The following is an 18513-nucleotide window of genomic DNA, read 5'->3' on the forward strand; positions in this document are numbered from 1 at the left end:
AGTGCAAGTAGATAAATAGGTACCACTCCAGCGGGAAGGGAAATGGTGTTTCTGTGCACTGCTCTGGCTTCGCCAGAAGCAGCTTAGTCATACTGGCCACATGACCCAGAATAACTGTCTGCGGACAAACATCAGCTCCCTCGGCCAGTAAAGCAAGATGAGCGCCGCAACCGAACTTAACTGTCAGGGGTCCTTTACCTTTTTAGGTTGGTGGGCATCACTGCCTGCAAGTGGGAGCGAGTTTCATCGTTCAACTATAAGCTGCTTTCTTTCATCCCGCCTGAATCTTCCAACATATCCACTAGGTCACCCCCATTTCCAGTCTGCATTCTTCAGACATTCTCCAGAAAAGATGCAGGTGGTTTGGTGTCATAACATTCAGCCCCAGACATTATATAGCATCCCCAGTCTCTTCATCCCAGCTCCACCCAGACCCTACAAGGGAGTAGAATGTCCCCTGCCTTAGCTCCTTTCCTCTTCACACTGTTTCCCCTCCTGCCTTCCCAGGTACAGTTAATCTGGTGCCTGGCAAGGGTCAAAGACCTCTTGTCTTGTGGCTTTCAGCTGAGTGTAAGCAATCTGACTATGAGATGGAAAGAACCTTAACAGAGTGTCAATCTAGGGAGCCCGAGATGGAGAAAAGGAAGACCCAAGGGGCTTTAGCATAGTGATGGTACTGTCCCAGTCTGGAACACCCCCTTTCTAGAGGTGTAGATGGTTCCATTGTTGTGAATTCTCCAATAGAAGGAAATTTCTTTGGCCACAACACTTATAGCACTATGATCCTACTTTGAATAAGGATGCTGGTGGCGCTGTGGTCTAAACCACTGAGCCTCTTGGGCTTGTTGATCAGAAGGTTGGTGGTTCAAATCCCTGTGATGGGGTGAGCTCCCATTCCTCTGTCCCAGCTCCTGCCAACCTAGCAGTTTGACAGCACGCCAGTGCAAGTAGATAAATAGGTACTGCTGCGACGGGAAGGTAAACAGCTTTTCTGTGCGCTCTGGTTTCCATCACAGTGTCCCATTGTGCCAGAAGCGGTTTAGTCATGCTGGCCACATGACCCGGAGAGCTGTCTGTGGACAAATGCTGGTTCCCTCGACCTGAAAGTGAGATGAGCACCGCAACCCCATAGTCGCCTTTGACTGGATTTAACTGTCCAGGAGTCCTTTACCTTACCTTACCTACTTTGAATAGTGACAGCATCCACCAAAGAAACCTAGGATCTGCAGTTTGTTAAAGGCGCTGAGAATTGTTAGGAGACCACCACCGCTCTCACAGAGCTACAATTCCCAGAGCGGTTGAACAATCAATTGCTCTACACAGAGAACTCCATGTTGCCGTCATCCTATGTACCGTATTTTTCGCTCTATAAGGCTCACTTTTCCCCCTCCAAAAATTAAGAGGAAATGTGTGTGCGTCTTATGGAGCGAATGCAGGCTCCATGACTTCAGTGAAAGCAACGCGAAGCCTCCGAAGTGCAGCGGGAGCGCTCCTGTTGCATTCTAGAGGCTTCGTGTTGCTTTCACTGAAGCCTGGAAAGCGAGAGGGGGCGGTGTGCACCTATTCCTCTCGCTCTCCTGGCTTAGATTCGCTGGAAAGGTGCTGCATAGCTTTCCCTCTCTGCGCAGCGCCCCTTCAGCAAAGCGGGAGGAGAAATGGAAGGGGCTCTGTTTTTCCTGCCACTTCGCTGAAGGGGCGTCGCGCAGAGAGGGAGAGATTTTTTTTTACTTGTTTCCCTCCCTCTAAAACTAGGTGCGTCCTATGGTTGGGTGCATCCTATAGAGCGAAAAATACGGTACTTCGTGCACAGTAATGCTGGAAGCTTGCTGTATCACTCTCATTTTCTGCACTGATTGTGCATTATTTATTGATTCCTTGCACAATGGCTACCAATAACAGTGGTGAAACTGACACCCTCTTTCCTAAGAGAAGCATCTTCACTGTGTGGGTGAAACTGACAAGTAACTTAACAGTTTCCTACAGCATATGGAACTTCCTCAGACTTGCTGCAGAAATGAGGAGAAAGCCTGACACCATTATTATGATTGATTTATTAAATGTCTATATTGGCTGTCATGCAAAGATCACAGGGCGGTTCACAATATAAATATACCCCCAAAACTCCCACATTCTTTAGATTCTTTGTTCAGGTCCAAGGAACTGTGCACAAACTCCTCTCCCTCGCTGAACTTCATGCACATTTACACATTGAATTGCATGCAGATATAGACAGATTTTGAATTATGCTTTTGAATTATGGTGCTGGAGGAGACTCTTGAGAGTCCCATGGACTGCAAAAAGCTCAAACCTCTCCATTCTGAAGGAAATCTGCCCTGAATGCTCACTGGAAGGACAGATCCTGAAGCCGAGGCTCCAATACTTTGGCCACCTCATGAGAAGAGAAGACTCCCTGGAAAAGACCCTGATGTTGGGAAAGATGGAGGGCACAAGGAGAAGGGGATGACAGAGGATGAGGTGGTTGGACAGTGTTCTTGAAGCTACCAACATGAGTTTGACCAAACTGCAGGAGGCAGTGGAAGACAGGAGTGCCTGGCGTGCTCTGGTCCATGGGGTCACAAAGAGTCGGACACAACTGAATGACTAAACAACAACAACAATAGACAGATACATCCAATCAGCATGCACAAGCATTTCTGGACCCAGACACCATTATTCCCCGCCCCCACTTGACAGAAATCAATTGTATCTGATTTAAGCCTAAGGGGGGCCCTGAGATACTGATCTGCACTAGCAGACCAGCAACATCAGCATTGGAAATCAAACCAGATTCCCAGTCAAATCAAACAAAGCAGAGTGGTTCGATTCACTTCAGTTCGGCAAACCTAAATTTCAGGCATGTGCTTGCATCTCTTCCACAAATCTGACGGGTGTCACAGTTTTATACATGTATTAAAAGCCAGCAGGGTTGTGGAGGTTAACACAGGCAATCTAAGCCCAGGGTTGTCTTTTTCAGAGCGGAAGTGATGTCACGGTGCTCTGAGGAACTGACGGACCCCCCCCCTTGCTCTAGCAAGTGAATGAAGCGATAAGGAGGCTTACAAATTTTGACAGATTAGCACAGAAGAAGTCAGCAAATGAGGAATATCATCAAGCAGAGGATAGACAATTCTTTCCTCCTGCTGAAAAGGAAAGGATGTGTCTCCTGCTGAGATGAAGTGAGGGGGGTTTCTTGCCGCACTGAGTCCTCCGAGTCTGAGGATAGCATTGCCACATCATCTGGCGGGGGGCAGGCACGTGCGCAGGCAAGGTGACATTGGCACGGTTCCTCTAGGGCAGCCACACTTCTGGGTTTCATCCTGCACACCCTTCCCTTTCTGGTTTGAAACCCTCCAACTCCTCCCCTTTGCTAACCTGGTGCCCATTTTGCCTCAGACTGATGAAAGCGGCAGCCCAAACGTGGGGGGTGGGGGCACCACAAGGCTAACAAAGGCCACTTTCTAAGAAGGTTGTAACCGCCAGCATTTTACAGTGGTACCTCGGGTTACAAACACTTCGGGTTACAGACTCCGCTAACCCGAAAGTAGTACCTCAGGTTAAGAACTTTACCTCAGGATGAGAACAGAAATCGCATGGCGGCGGCGCTGCGGCAGTGGGAAGCCCCATTACCTAAAGTGGCACCTCAGGTTAAAAACAGTTTTGGGTTAAGAACAGACCTCCAGAACAAATTAAGTTCGTAACCAGAGGTACCACTGTATTTTGAAGTCACTGGTATTTACAACACCACGCCATTTAGAGACTTTCCCTCCTGCCGCCAGCGAAAGAAAAGACCAAAAAATTTCACTAGTTTTCCTTGTCTCCATTTCTGAGCTGCATGAAATAAGTATAAATCAGGCCCAGCTCCCCATTAATCCTCTCCCCATCAGCTCAGCGCTGTCAACATGCCAATATCCTTCGCTTCATAGTCACCAGACTAGCTCTCTCAGTCAGGGTGCTGGAGCTCTCGCCTAATCCAAATGTAATTATTATTTTTTCTTCTTATTTTGAAATAAGGCTGAAGACAACGTTTCAAGGGCTCTGCTGAAAATTAAAGGCACTCCGCATCTGCTAAAATGCGTTTGTTCCCTAATTTTGTAATTCTCTATTAAACAAACAAACAGAACACAATTAAGCTAATTCAGTGCTGTTTGTTCGTCACCATCATTATTATTACTGCTCAGTGGTCTATTATTTTCTGGAAAAGCGCATTCTTTTTTTCAAAAAAAATGTTTTCTTTTATTAATCAACACCACCCCAAAGCATATTGTAAAAGAAAACAGAGCCAAATTAGTACAAATAACTGGATCGGAAGATCGGTGCATAACTGAAATTTGGAATCAGAATCGAAAACAATTATATAAATCATATCCTCCTCATCATAATCTAGCAAAAAAAAAATGTCTTCACTGGAACCGTGGAGTATGCCCACTCTGTTAATATTGAAACCAAATACAGTGGTACCGCGGGTTAAGTACTTAATTCGTTCCGGAGGTCTGTACTTAACCTGAAATTGTTCTTAACCTGAAGCACCACTTTAGCTAGTGGGGCCTCCTGCTGCTGCTGCGCCACTGGAGCACGATTTCTGTTCTCATCCTGAAGCAAAGTTCTTAACCTGAAGCACTATTTCTGGATTAGCGCAGTCTGTAACCTGAAGCGTATGTAACCTGACGCGTATGTAACCTGAGGTACCACTGTAACACAGTGAGGAAACCTTTAAGCCAACTAGAGACATTTAGAAGAGGGCAGTAGAGTACCTTGGTTTTTGAACAGCTTAGTTCTTGAACGTTTTGGCTCCCGAACACCGCAAACCTGTAAGTTAGTGTTCCAGTTTGTGAACTATTTTTAGAAGCCAAACATCCAACAGGGCTTCTGATTGGCTACAGAAGCTTCCTGCAGCCAATCAGAAGCCGCGCTTCTGTTTCCATACATTTTGGAAGTCAAACGGACTTCCAGAATGGATTCTGTTTGACTTCAAAGGTACAACTGTATTCCACAAAACAGAACCATATAGAAATTAGGCTTCACTTTTTTACTCTGACCTCTCACAGCTCTTATTTAGCAAGTTGATTCCTACACTGCATCTTTCCCCCCCTTTGTTATATGGATTCCTCACACACAAACTAACAAACTAACATGAATTTTAGAAACGAATAGGTATGCTTTGGTTATAGTGTCCATCCAAACTGGATCCTGGCTCTTCAGTCTGAGGATACAACATTTAGGGTCAATAACACCATGCTTTTATTAGCTTGGCCTGTTAAGTTGTGGGTGAACATATCAGGCGACACAGCGATTCTTCAAACAGCTCTTGTTTATTCAGAGGCCAGAACAGAACTGACTGAAGGGCTCAGTCAGCCTGCTTACGGTATATAGAGCTCCAGTACAACGTAACTGTAACAATTTTCTAAAACTATCCAATCACTGAACGTCACTTTCAATCCCTTATTTGCATAACTATCTACAGTATCCCCCTGCTGGCCCAGGGTGAGAACTTCAGTACATAACATGGCCATTTTTATTTTTAAAATGTAAGTGTGCAAGCTGTTGAGTTATACATAACTCTCTCTCAGTCTAAATCAGGGCTAGGGAACCTTTGCTTCTCTCTATGTTGTTCAACTACAACTCCCATCATCCAATTGTCCTTTCTTTCACCTGCTCTAAATCTCCTAACGTTCAGCTTCATTGAAGGTTCACAAGTTCTAATATAATGAGAGACGGAGAAAAACTTTTCTCTATCTACTTCCTCCAGGCAACGTATAATTTCAGAAGCTTCCATCGTGTCACCTTTTACTCAACTTTTCTTGAAACTAAAAAGTCCCCAAAGGCAGCTGAAGGCAACAACTGTGTCTCCTTTTCACCTTTTCTTCCCCAGGTTAGGCATACTCAACTCTTCCAGCCAGCCCCCATAGCTCACAGCATCCAGATCTCTCAGCACCCAGGTGGCTCTCCGATAGACAGACAGCAATTTGTCAGTGGGTGCCTCTGAGCTGTCATTCTTTTGATGGAGCGATTCAAGCACAACCTGCAGATTTAGGCCTGCACAAGTAAAGTGCATTAAAGTGCTCTTGCGACCCTAGAGCAGGCATCCCCAAACATGGCCCTCCAGCTGTTTTGGGACTACAACTCCCATCATCCCTAGCTAACAGGACCAGGGGTCAGGGATGATGGGAATTATGGACCCAAAACAGCTGGAGGTCCGAGTTTGGGGGTGCCTGGCCTAGAGCTACAAAGAAGAAGACATGTCGCAATTTGTGGGAGTGGTCCCTACTCGCAAATCAATAGTCAATTGTAACAAAAAATAATCCATTCAAAAGTATGTATTCTGCTGGCAGAATCTGAGACCAGGGAGAAGAGTCGGTGGAGGAAGATTGGAAGAAATTTAAAGACTATTTACAGAAACATTGTAAAATGAATGAATGTTAGAATGATGTTGGAATGAATTTATGTGATTTTAGCAGAAATGTTACAAAGGTTTAGGAAAAACCAGACTGTTAATTGGTGAAAGGAGGGAAAGTAAAGTTACATTAATATTAAGATAAATTACAGGACAAAAATGGGAAAAGATGGGAAGGATTTGCTGAAATAGCTAAGTGAACTAGAATACAAAAAAGGGAGGCGTGAGGAGGTCAAGGAAACAAGCAAATGAAAGATAAGTTGTGGGAAGGTTCGATTTGTTTTGTTTTTTAATTGTTTCTATTTTTCTGTTTTTTATTGTGATGTGTTGCCTTGTTTTTGTTTAATTCGGTGTTTTTTCTTTTTTCTTTTTGTAACCTTAAAACTTCAATAAATATTACTTTTTTAAAAAAGTATGTATTCTGACAAGAATTACAGACTCAAATAGAGATTACAAACTCAAACAGAGATTACAAACTCAAACTCATAAGGATATGTATATCCAATTATGGATCAGAAATCAGTACAGTGTTACCTCGGGTTAAGTACTTAATTCATTCCGGAGGTCCGTTCTTAACCTGAAACTGTTCTTAACCTGAAGCACCACTTTAGCTAATGGGGCCTCCTGCTGCCGGAGCACGATTTCTATTCTCATCCTGAAGCAAAGTTCTTGACCCAAGGTACTATTTCTTGATTAGCAGAGTCTGTAACCTGAAGCGTATGTAACCCTAGGTATCAATGTAAGTTCTTTTGAATGGATTAGTTTTTGTTACAATTGACTATTGATTTGCGAGTAGGGACCAATCCCACTACTGAAACTTACATTGGCCTGAGTTCTTGGTGTGCTTTTTTTCTTGGTTCATTTAATAACAAGAACTCCAATTTATTGAACGCAGTTTGGAAAGTGGCAGCAAAATGCAGTGAAAAGTGTGAGGTGAACAAATGATTTGTGGAAGAACAAAGAAACACAGTGCAAGCAAATAGGGACTGGTGCAGGATGAATGCTCATTGGCGTCTAACCACTCCACAAACAAATCAAAACAGGTGCTCAGTGATATCCTCAACACAGTCTAACCTCAATTTAAGCCTTGTGCAAGCAAAACAAGACATGGGCCGTGTTCAGAAAGTGGTGGTGGGGGATGAGTGTTCAGATCATCAGGAGGTTTAGGCTGGGTGTTCATCAGTATGCAGATGATACCCAGCTCTACCTCTCTTTTAAATCAGAACCAGTGAGGGCGGTGAAAGTCCTGTGTGAGTGCCTGGAGGCGGTTGAAGGATGGATGGTGGCTAACAGATTGAGGTTGAATCCTGACAAGACAGAAGTACTGTTTTGGGGGGACAGGAGGCGGGCAGGTGTGGGGGATTCCCTGGTCCTGAATGGGGTAACTGTGCCCCTGAAGGACCAGGTGCGCAGCCTGGGAGTCATTTTGGACGCACAGCTGTCCATGGAGGCACAGGTCAAATCTGTGTCCAGGGCAGCTGTTTACCAGCTCCATCTGGTACGTAGGCTGAGACCCTATCTGCCTGCAGACTGTCTCGCCAGAGTGGTGCATGCTCTGTTTATCTCCCGCTTGGACTACTGCAATGCGCTCTACATGGGGCTACCTTTGAAGGTGACCCGGAAACTACAACTAATCCAGAATGCAGCAGCTAGACTGGTGACTGGGAGCAGCCGCCGAGACCATATAACACCGGTCTTGAAAGACCTACATTGGCTCCCAGTACGTTTCAGAGCACAATTCAAAGTGTTGGTGCTGACCTTTAAAGCCCTAAACGGCCTCGGTCCTGTATACCTGAAGGAGCGTCTCCACCCCCCTCGTTCTGCCCGGATGCTGAGGGCCTTCTGGCGGTTCCCTCATTGCGAGAAGTGAGGCTACAGGGAACCAGGCAGAGAGCCTTCTCGGTAGTGGCGCCCGCCCTGTGGAACGCCTTTCCAGCAGATGTCAAAGCGATAAACAACTACCTGACATTCAGAAGACATCTTAAGGCAGCCCTGTTCAGGGAAGTTTTTAACGTGTGATATTTTAGTGTATTTTTGGTTTCTATGGAAGCCACCCAGAGTGGCTGGGGAGGCCCAGCCAGATGGGTGGGGTATAAATAATAAATTATTATTATTATTATTATTATTATTATTATTATTATAAATGCTTGTTTGGAGGACCTCAAAGTCCTTCCTCATGTGACACCCAGAACCAGGCACACTGAATTTCTGAGTTGATTCCCAAGCTATGCAATCCAATGTAGTTATGAATGAGTGATTTTGGATTAACTCCAGAGATTATCGGTTTGGGCCTTGATGGCAAGTTAGAAGGCTATGGCAATGATTTCTTGATTCTTTGTACTCCGATTATAGAATTGAGCCCTGAGGCTTCCAGACAGGAAAGAAAACAATCCCAGTGTCAATGTCTGGGTGGGTCCCGCCCGCAACAAAGCCCTGATGGGAACAATAGGGAGTTTGTGCACACAGCCGAGTATCTGTGTGGGCTCTGTAACAGATGTGTCAAACGGCATATTCCAAAGATGAGGAGTTAATTGATGCTATAAATAGTATTGCACAGACACTGAGAACACAGAGCGACTTAATGCTCCGATCTAAAACGCACCGTCTAGCCATGTGATTAATCACTGACATGGATTTGAATTCATGGGGAAGATCTGCCGCTGGCTGGATGAGCAAAAGGAGGCAGAGGGATTGGTTGTTTTACATGTCAATTAGCCCAGTCAAATAATTTGATTTCAGGCTATTGGGAGATTTCTCTGCCTTTATGTTTGGGAAGGTGCCATATTGCAGAGAGCTAATTAGGTCTAGAGATTGGAGTGCGAAAGAAAGCTTCTGCGGGTCTGTTTATTTCATTTTCGGGCGGTTTTTTAAAAAATAATAGACACATGCAAACACACCACTGTGTAGCTCCATTTCTGCAACCCCAAAAAATGTTTGTACGACTTCAGGGCATGTTTTTTTCTCTTTCTGTCTCTCTGGATTTATGAGAACAACGTTCATTCCCGCTTTGAGGGAGTAACACGAATAAACGCATTAAAGCAAAATGGATATGCCTGAATCAAACAATTAATATCTGTCATGTGGTGGGTTATTGGTTTAGGGGTTGTGTTCCCCCCCTTTCTGCTGTGAACAAATTCTTAATGCGAGAGAAAAAGAATAAAGTATTGTATGGAGTTCAAAACAAGCTTATTGCATAGGATTTCTCAAGGGCTTAGAGAGAAATGCACACATTGTTCATGCAGTTCCTGCTCTCTGCAAACTCTCTAATAGTAATAATAATAATAATAATAATAATAATAATAATAATAATAATAATAATAATAATAATAATTTATTATTTATACCAAGCCCATCTGGCTGGGCTTCCCCAGCCACTCTGGGCGGCTTCCAAAAAAATATTAAAATACTGTAATAGATCAATAATTATAAGTTTCCCTAAACAGGGCTGCCTTCAGATGTCTTCTAAAAGTCTGGTAGTTGTTGTTCTCTTTGACATCTGGTGGGAGGGCGTTCCACAGGGAGGGTGCCACTACCGAGAAGGCCCTCTGCCTGGTTCCCTGTAACTTCGCTTCTCACAGTGAGGGAACCGCCAGAAGGCCCTCGGAGCTGGACCTCAGTGTCCGGGTAGAACGATGGGTGTGGAGACGCTCCTTTAGATATACTGGACCGAGGCCATTTAGGGCTTTAAAGGTCAGCACCAACACTTTGAATTCTGCTCGGAAACGTACTGGGAGCCAATGTAGGTCTTTCAACACCAGTGTTATGTGGTCTTGGCGGCTGCTAGCTGCCGTGTTCTGGATTAGTTGTAGTTTCCGGGTTACCCTCAAAGGTAGCCCCACGTAGAGCGCATTGCAGTAGTCCAAGCGGGAGATAACCAGAGCATGCACCACTCTGGCGAGACAGTCTGCAGCCAGATAGGGTCTCAGCCTGCGTACCAGATGGAGCTGATAGACAGCTGCCCTGGATACAGAATTGACCTGCGCCTCCATGGACAGCTGGGAGTCCAAAATGGTCCTTCAGGGGGCACAGTTACCCCATTCAGGACCAGGGAATCCTCCCCACCTGCCCGCCTCCTTTCCCCAAAAACAGTACTTCTGTCTTGTCAGGATTCAACCTCAATCTGTTAGCTGCCATCCATCCTCCAACTGCCTACTCTTATGAGAAGCAGTGAGGAGCCCTGTGGCCCATCTGGTCCAACATCCTTTTCTCACAGCTGCTTCTTGAAAGCCCACCAGCAGGACCTGGGTGCAACAGCAATCTCCCCACTGGTGATTCACAGCAACTGGTATTCAGAGGCTTCCTGCATCTAAGATTGGAGGTAGAATTTATTCAAATGCTTGCACTGGCTGTGCATATGCTACCAGGCCAGGTTCGAAATTCTTGTGTTAATTTACAAAGCCTTTCACAGCTTGGGTCCAGGATAATTCAGGGATGACTTGATTATTTGCATTCTGATCCCTGATGTCTTTGGGGGAATAATTATTAGTGGTCTTCCCATGGCTTGGAATTCACGGCTTCTATTCCAGTGTTTTCAGTCCTGTGGATCCAGTTTGTGCAACTTCCTCCCAGTTGAAGTCAAACAGGCCCCTTCGCTGCTGAATGTCTGACATTTCCTGAAGACTTCTTAACTGAATTCTGATTTTATAATTTCAACTCATTTTTAGTCTTATTGTATTGGGTCTCATGCACACCACTTAGAGATGGCTGTGTTTAAGCGGAATGCAAATTGTTGAAATAAAAACAATCGTACTTCGGAAGTCGAACAGAATTCATTCCGGAAGTCCGTTCCACTTTCAAAGCATTCGGGAACCAAGGCGCAGCCTCTGATTGGCTACAGGAAGCTCCTGCAGCCAATCAGAAGCCACGACGAACATTCAGGAGCCAAAGAACGTTCACAAACCGGAACAATCACTTCCAGGTTTGGAGCGTTTGGGAGCCAAAACGTTCGACTCGCAAGGCATTCGACTTCTGAGGTATGACTGTAATCATAAATGGCAGCTGTCATGGCTAGTAGCCACTGAGAGCCTTGTCCGCCATGAATCTATCTGATCCTCTTCTAAAGCCATCCAAGCTGGCGCCCATCACTACATCTTGTGACAGCAAATATCATAGGTTAACCATGCACTGTGTGAAGAAGACCCACTTTCGTCCATCCTGACTCTTCCCAATGTCCAGTTTCAACATTCAGTTCCTTCTTTCTAGATCAGAGTTTCCCAAGCTTGGATCCCCAGCTGTTGTTGGACTACAACTCCCATTGTGCCTAGCTAGCAGGACCAACAGTCAGGGATGATGGGAGTTGTAGTCCAACAACAGCTGGAGACCCGTTTGGGAAACCCTGTTCTGGAGCCCTACAGCCCTGAGGAACAGCTACTTTCCCCACCAAATTGCAGCGGGATATTGGGTAACAGGCCAGGCAGGTTTGAAGAGCCCCTTTGCAGAATTAATTCTAGCAGAAGTCCTCCTACACTGGTGGACTTGTCCCCAGGCATACCAGGTAGTGCTGGCAGGCAACTGCGAACCATCATTTCCCACAGTGCCCTCAGGCATAGAGGAAACTGGTGGAATTTAAAATTGTACATTGTGAGCTGGGGGACGGACACTGTGGCCCCCTACAGCTTCCAGAAGATGCGATGTCCTGAATCCAAAGGCCCCATTCATCTCCCTTCCAGATGACCCACAGTCAGTGGAGTCTAAACTAGGAAAGTACAGCTGTCAGATGAGGATCATGCCAGGAAGTCTTCAGTTCAATATGGTTTCCCTTAATGGCTGATCCATTGGATCAAGCCAGGTTAGATTTTGAAGCCATGGATGTCCAGTCATTATCCAACATTTCCCAGTTCATACACAAGAGGAAAGGCTCATTTGTATCTCAACTTATTAAGCCACTATATCAGGGGCAAGGAAACTTCAGCTCAAGGGCCACATTCCTTGCTAGGCAACATTCTGGGGGTCAGATACCAGGGGTAGGAGAGGCCAAAGTGGACAGAATAGCAAATAGTAAATTATTATTTTTTCCTGTTTGTTCTGTACGGTAGTTTCCACACCTCTGTCCTCCATTCAGGCAAGAAAAAGGCATTATTAGAGTTCAACGACACATTCCAGCCAGGCAAAAACAGCAAAGTGGGCCATAAAGCAGGACTATTGAGGGGCGTGGCCTGAGGAGAGCCTCAAGGGCCAGAAAAAGCAGTCTCGAGCGCTGCGTTTGTCCCCCACTCCCTGACTGGAGGTTCCTCATCTCTGCATTATATGATAATCCAAACGCAGCCATTGAAAACGGGACTTTATTTTTCCTCCTCCCTTTCCTGTTCCCACCTGAAAACATTATGCACACAGCTCAAGAAGGTTCACTTCCATATTGATTGAAATCCATCAATTCTAGCCTCAGACTTTGAATATCAGTCTCCTGCCCTTGGAGCGGGGAGAAACTCCTCCGGAGGAAAAGTCCTCTCTAATGCAAGAAAAAGCAAGGCAACCCATCTCAGAGCGCAAATAAGCAATATCTGCGAGAAGCAAATGCCCTGGATCTCGCTGGATGTCGGGAATAATCAGTCTCTTCATTCAAAGGCAAGGGAAAACAGATACATTTTAATGACGACTCTCACAGAGGCGCATCGTCCCAAGTGATGGATTCTGGCACGGAAATGTCTCGGGCAAGGCTGCCAAACAGAACTGTCTTTGTTGCCTCCTGCTTCAGAGCGTCGCCGCCTGACTAGGAGCATCGGCAGTGGAATCTCGAGAGCCGCCAATTAACTTCGCGACTCTGGGGTGGGAGAAACCAAGCAGTCTTGGCTTAGGCTCATCATGCGCTCTTCCAAGCCCAGCCCCAACATTCTGCTGCCTCCTTATGGTGGGGCAGGTATTTAAGTGAAGCTAAAGCTACAGCCGTGACAGCAGTCACGAAATGAAAAGACGCCTGCTTCTTGGGAGAAAAGTGATGGCAAACTTAGACAGCATCTTAAAAAGCAGAGACATCACCTTGCCGAAAAAGGTGCATATAGTAAAAGCTATCAGTAGTGATGTATGGAACTGAGAGCTGGACCATAAAGAAGGCTGATGGCCGAAGAATGGATGCTTTTGAATTATGGTGCTGGAGGAGACTCTTGAGAGTCCCATGGACTGCAATCCATTCTTACAGAAATCAGCCCTGGGTGCTCACTGGAAGGACAGATCCTGAAGCTGAGGCTCCAATACTCTGGCCACCTCATGAGAAGAGAAGAGAAGAGAAGAGAAGAGAAGAGAAGAGAAGAGAAGAGAAGAGAAGAGAAGAGAAGAGAAGAGAAGAGAAGAGAAGAGAAGAGAAGAAGGGGAAGACAGAGAATGAGATGGTTGGACAGTGTTCTTGAAGCTACCAACATGAGTCTGAGCAAACTGCAGGTGGCAGTGAAAGACAGGAGTACCTGGCGTGCTCTGGTCCATGGGGTCACGAAGAGTCGGACATGACTAAATGACTAAATAGCAACTACAACAACAGTAGGCAAATCTGTGCACACATCCAAGCAAGAAAGAGGCAACAACAACAACAACAACATTCAACAACAACAACAATAGCTTCGAGAACACTGTCCAACCATCTCGTCCTCTGTCATCCCCTTCTCCTTGTGCCCTCAATATTTCCCAACATCAGGGTCTTTTCCAGGGAGTCTTCTCTTCTCATGAGTTGACCAGAGTACTTGAGCCTCAGCCTCAGGATCTGTCCTTTCAGTGAGCACTGAATTTCCTTCAGAATTGATAGGTTTGATCTTCTTGCAGTCCATGGGACTCTCAAGAATCTCCTCCAGCACCATAATTCAAAAGCATCAATTCTTCAGCGATCAGCCTTTTTTATGGTCCAGCTCTCACTTCCATACATCACTACTGGGAAAACCATAGCTTTAACTATACAGACCTTTGTTGGCAAGGTTATGTCTCTCTATTATGGAATAGGATGTCCCTATTTTCACTGGGGAATGTCAGAATTGGCAACACTAAGCTTGATGGGCCCAATGGTCTCATTGGCCAAGGAAGCTGCTCGGGTACCTGGGGAGGGCAGGGCGAGACACCCATAGGGGCAGGGTGCACCACAGGGCCCCCAGAGTCTCTGCCTCCTCTCACTCAGCTGCCCTATAGCTGGTGGGGGCAGCGGGTGGACTGTTTGGGCAGTGCAGAGCCTGCACGTGCCCAAGCCACCATGTCTCTCCCAGGAGAGACGTATGGCTCGGGCACGCTGCAGGCCCTACGGTGAGTGCTGCCCAGCATTTTGTCACACACCCCTCAGCGGTGACACCCGGGGCAGACCACACCCACTGCACTCCCTTCTCCGCCCCGAATGGTCTGACTCAATATAAGGCGCAGCTTCCTACATTTCCAAGGTACATGGAAAACACCTCTGAACTCAGAGCGGATCATTGCAATTCTGGTCCAAAGAACCAGGCTGACTGAGACAACAGGCTATGACGACTCTCCCAGGCTAGGAAAATGCCCCACACCTGCCGTGAAGCAAAGCACAGCAGGTGCTCAAGAGAAGCCCAAAATAGCTTTGCAGCCTACGTCTGTTATGCCGGAGACATTTGTGCAGCCAGAAAAAGGCTTTATGAGGCTCAATGCATACAAACGAGCTCTATTTCGGGGTTGATGCAGTCAGCATTCACCTGCAGCTCCGGAAGTGAGCAGGAAGCTCGAGATATAAGCTTAGGCATGGTGGCACTCTAGCCAAGGTGTGCCGCCAAAGGCTGCTTGTCCACAACTCCCATCATCCCTCACCATTGGCCAAGCTCACTGGGGCTGGTGGGAGCTGGAGTCCACTAATATCAAGAGAGCACCACGTTTTCTTTAGTCCAAGATTAGTGGAACCTTTCCCAGCTCAGGGGCTGCATTTCCTTCTGAGTAACCATTTGGGGGCCGCATTCCAGTGGTTAGGAGGACCAGAAGCAAAAGTGTGGACCACAATGCAAACATTGCTTTTGTACTGTAGGCTACTTTCAAAACAGGTTTGCACAGACTTCTCTTTTAGAGGAATGTAAGCTGAGTGGTTAATGTGCATAATAAGCAGTCATTGTGCACATTCACCAGGCCGCATAGAAACTGTGCACATTATCTTTCCATGAAGAAGGAACTGTTCACATTTCCCACTCAATATGCATAATCCTCAACAGGCCCTAATAGCATTTCACACATTCTCTGGGCAATATGGACATTCTCCAGGGACTATGCATATTGTCTCTAAAGATATATGCCTTTTTTGCTATTTGTTTTCCAGACAGGGTCTAATGGGAGTTGTAGCATATCCCCCAACATGATTCAGCCCAAATATGAGACACCATCTTCCAGATCTGAAATCATGCATGAGTCCCATGACCCACATGAGATCACAGATCTGGGGGAAAATGTTTCTTGTAGGGCATGGCACCCAAAACCACACATTTTGGGGCACTGTGTGAGATCGTGGACCTGGAAAAAACACCTTTTTTGTACGAGATCTCAGCCTAAAATCGCGAGAGAACAAAGCACCCAAAATGGCTGCTATACTCTCACACAAAAAATGGGTTGTTCTGGTTTTTCCCCAGGGCACTTAAGATGGTATGTTGTAGTCCTAAACATCCAGAGGGCACCAGGTTGGTGAAAGCTACTATTAATTGTCTAGGAAGACTGGTTTCCACATTCCCCCCTTTAAGGGAGAGATACCAGAGACAACTACTGGGAGGCAGGTGGTGCTGTGGTCTAAACTACTGAGCACTTGGGCTTGCTGATCTGAAGGTCAGCGGTTCAAATCCCCATAACAGAATGAGCTCCCATTGCTCTGTCCCAGCTCCTGCCAACCTAGCAGTTTGAAAGCACACCAGTGCAAGTAGATAAATAGGTACCACTGTGGTAGGAAGGTAAATGGCATTTCCATGCGCTCTGGTTTCCGTCATTGCGCCAGAAGCAGTTTAGTCCTGCTGGCCACATGACCCGGAAAGCTGTTTGTGGACAAACGCCAGCTCCCTCGGCCTGAAAGCAAGATGAGCGCCACAACCCCACAGTCGCCTTTGACTGGACTTAACCATCCAGGGGTCCTTTACCTTTTCTTTTCTTTTTTTTTAACCAGAGACAACTACTCTGTTGTTGCTTATTGCTTAGAAACAGGAAAAGAAAGATTTTATACTTTTAAAAAATATCTAACCTCATAAAACATTTAAAAATAAATAGCTCTCACTCTTAAACCCCAGATCCCGGACTGCTCAAAACATGAATAGCTTTTAGCTGTAATGAAAAACTTGTTTTTTCTTTAAACAGAAGTCTACATAAACCAGAGAGCTGTACACAACAGGATCAAAGTGCTTAGGACAAAATGAACTCCATCCCTTTATCCTATGCAGGAGCAGCATAAAGCAGTACCCAACCTTTTGATAAAAAACTTTCCAGTCGAAAAACACAACTGTATTGAATTGCAGCAGAATACCATCGAACATTTCTATTTATGAGAACAGAATTGCCCATTAAAGCAAAGCAAAGCAACAAAGAAATGAAATGAGATTAAAGGATTGGAGAGGGAGGGGAGTAGGAAGGGGCAAAATATGAAGAAACTTTGCAAGGCAGAATTCCAAGGATGAGGACAGGCAAAGTCTAATTTAAAATAAACATTTGTGTAGATGGCAGATCCTTGCCAACTTTGGTGCCAAATCGGAGACATTCAGTGGTAACAATGGGAAGAGCTTAGTAGCACTGGTGTACAAAATTTGATTTGGGTTGTTTTGAGAAGCAAAAGGAACTATTTCCGGAAATCAGAAATAAATGACTGAAAGCTGCTGAAATAAGAACTAAATCCACCTGCACACAAAATGTGATGCAGAGAGCAGGAATCTCTCTCTCTCTTTCTCTCTCTCTCGCTTTTAAGGAAACGAATAAGAACTAGCTTTGCATTAGATTCTCTGCAAGGGCTTTTTTAAAAAGTCACTATTCAACCACAGTGTCCCTTGTCAAAAGCAGATTGAGCACATTTAATTCAGTATTATGATTTATGAATTTTTTATACTGGGGGGTTTACAATATGAAAACACAAAAATGCATACCATAATAACAAACAAAAACAATAACTCCTCTCCCCACAAGCAGCTTAAAAGGTCATAGATTGTTTAATTAGCCAAAGGCCTGGAAGAAGAGGGATGTTTTTGCCTGGCGCCTGAAGATATGTAATGAAGGCAAAAGGGAAGCCTCCCTGGAGAGAACATTCTAGAAGCAGGGGGCCACCACAGAAAAGGCCTGTTCTCGTGTTGCCACCATCCAGACCTCTTGTGGAAGAGGCACACAACAAAGGACCTTAGAGGATAACTACAGGGTCTGGGTTATATGGGGAGAGGCCTCATGAGTGGGCCAGCCCTGCAAGTGATGGTGTAGAAAGGTGAACATCATTACGCTGGGTCAAATCACTGGTCCACCCAACTCAACATTGTCTGAGTGTTTGAGGACCGGGACATTCTCAGGGAAAACAAAATGCTTGTTTACAAAGCTATTGTACTATTGTATGCTTGTGAAACATGGACCAACTCCTTGAAAGATTCCATCAACGGTGTCTCCGAAAAATATTACACATCACCTGGGAAGACAGGTGAACTAATGCCAGTGTACTAGAAGAAGCAAAGATCACCAGTGTTTGATGCCCAATTATTGTCTTCCAAAGCAACTACTCTATTCCGAACTTAAAAATGGAAAGCGCGATGCTGGTGGTCAGCAAAAGAGGTTCAAAGACTCTCTCAAGGCAAATATTTAAAAATATAGTTTAAACACCGACAACTGGGAAACACTGACCTGCGAGCGCTCCAGTTGGAGAACAGCCTTTACCAAAGGTGTCATGGGCTTTGAAGACACTCGAACTCAAGACCCAAGGGAGAAACGTGCTAAGAGGAAGGCACACTTGGCAAACCCTCACCGTGATCAACTCCTGACTGGAAACCTCTGTCCCCACTGTGGAAGGACGTGTGGATCCAGAACTGGCCTCCACAGTCACTTACGGACTCACTTTGAAAACTGTGTTTATGGAAGACAATCTTACTCAGCTACGAGTGATTGCTAAGGAGAGAAGACAATTACTCTCCAGCAAGGTAGATGTTCTATCACTGAGCAACAGACAGCCCTTCCCCACGAATGGCACGGAAAAGTGAAGCTCG

General features: G+C 45.6%; 1 protein-coding gene across 11 annotated transcripts in view; it reads right to left on the reverse strand.

The window, feature by feature from the left end:
• The window catches only part of ARVCF (ARVCF delta catenin family member), a 601392-nt gene that overhangs the window by 338320 nt on the left and 244559 nt on the right, over window positions 1-18513 (reverse strand). The gene's annotated exons all lie outside the window — the stretch shown is intronic.

Source organism: Podarcis melisellensis (genome assembly GCF_964234715.1).
Source record: "Podarcis melisellensis genome assembly, chromosome: 16".
NCBI classification, from domain to species: domain Eukaryota; kingdom Metazoa; phylum Chordata; class Lepidosauria; order Squamata; family Lacertidae; genus Podarcis; species Podarcis melisellensis.